The sequence below is a fragment of the Chrysochloris asiatica genome, unplaced genomic scaffold (genome assembly GCF_000296735.1).
Source record: "Chrysochloris asiatica unplaced genomic scaffold, ChrAsi1.0 scaffold00411, whole genome shotgun sequence".
Taxonomy (NCBI): domain Eukaryota; kingdom Metazoa; phylum Chordata; class Mammalia; order Afrosoricida; family Chrysochloridae; genus Chrysochloris; species Chrysochloris asiatica.
In genome coordinates this window covers 295,220-296,830 of record NW_006408929.1, presented here as the reverse complement: position 1 = coordinate 296,830, position 1,611 = coordinate 295,220, and the positions used below count along the sequence as shown (strand labels likewise).

The window sequence follows — 1,611 nt, the reverse complement described above, 5'->3', positions numbered from 1 at the left end:
GCCCATTTGATTTTGAATGATTGACAGTTCCATCATTCATGAAGAGCATATCTTACTTTTGTTGTCGTTCCCCCATTAACCTATCTGCTGCTTGGTTGGAAGTTGGGCCATGAGGGTGAGTTCCTATGCATACCTGAAGGGTAGTGGAAGACCTTAGTCTCAGGTTCCTCCAGTCTCTCCCTGACAAGTAAGCATGTTTGTTTTTTTTTTTAAATTGAGTTTTGTTCCATGTATTCTGCCGTTCTATCCAGTACCTCTACTGTGATCCCTTTCAGAGCAATTAATACTGGTAGCTGGGCGCTGTCTGATTCTTTTGGTCTCAGAGTCATGGAAACTGATGTTCACATGTTTCATTAGTACAACAGTACTAATTGATTTCAAGCATGTTCAGTTCTCATCACTCTTTATTCTTCTGCACATGGAGAGACTAATAGCTTAGTCTCCACCTTAGATGGCCACTCATGAGCTTTTAATAGCCCAGACACTACTCAATAAAGTAGCATGAAGAACATTGACTATGTTATGCCAATTCACCATGGTTATCACCTGAGACTATGTCCCTGAGCCCCAGACTCAACTCCTCATTGCCTTAAGATGTTTGATAATATTTAAGAAGTTTTCATCATTTTGTTCACTGAGGGAGTGCTTTTTTTTTTTTCTTTTTCTTTTTTACCTGTCACCTTTTATTGGGCATTACGTTTCAGCGAGGGTGTGAAAGGGCTGTTCCTCCAGGGGGAGGGGGAGGGGCAAAGGCGCCAGCCCAGTCATGAATGCACACAGCGTCCTCTCAGTGGTACTTCTGTAACCTCTCATGTTTGAGTTCCTTTTATAAGAGAGGCAGTAGCTGAAGACCATGTAAGCTGTCAGCACCATGGACAACCCGGCGATGCTCCCCTTCTTCATGTTGATGTACTTGTTGTAATACCAATCGTAACCTCTCCGAAAGGCTCCGCTAATGCCTCTTGGGGTGTAGTCCTGCATCAGTATCCAGCTGGGAAGCTCCGCTAATTTGACTTCCATGAGTTTCATCTCCTTCGGTGGTACGACGGACGCCATCTTGAGGCCTGGGTGTCTGCTGTGTTGGGCCGCGTGCGCGGGGGCTGCTGGGTGAGGGAGTGCTTTTGATGTGGGTAACTAACTTAAAATTTTCTGAGGTTTTTAGCCTCAATTATCAAATGTATTTACCTTTCTTTTTGCTACAATAATTTGAAAAACAAAATGTCCTATCACAAAAAGAAAGACATGGAAATAAGATTTTTGATTATTTGTTTGTTGTTATTGTTAAGTGCTGTCAAGTGAGTACCAACTCATAGCGACCATGTATAGTGTTCCCAAGGAGTGGCTGGTGTGTTTGAACCATCAACTTTGTGGTTAACAGTCCAGTGGTTATCCAACAGCGCCACATCAGGACTCATATACTGTACAAAAATACATGAAGTGCGTAGAGGTAGAAGTTTTGTAACAAAAAAACTTACAGTCCAGGAACAGAGGACCCTAGGACCATCAATGGAGACGAGCATGAGCAGAATGCAAGACCCTGTCCAGAGAAGCAGTGACACCAGAGATGGAGGCAGAGATGAAGACATGGAGAGAGGGAGCAGCTGAGTACTC

General features: G+C 43.6%; 1 pseudogene; it reads right to left on the bottom strand.

Moving 5' to 3' along the window:
* Nucleotides 1-787: 787 nt before the first annotated feature.
* LOC102836690 lies at nt 788-1,056 on the bottom strand (annotated as a pseudogene).
* Between the last annotated feature and the right edge of the window lie 555 nt (nt 1,057-1,611).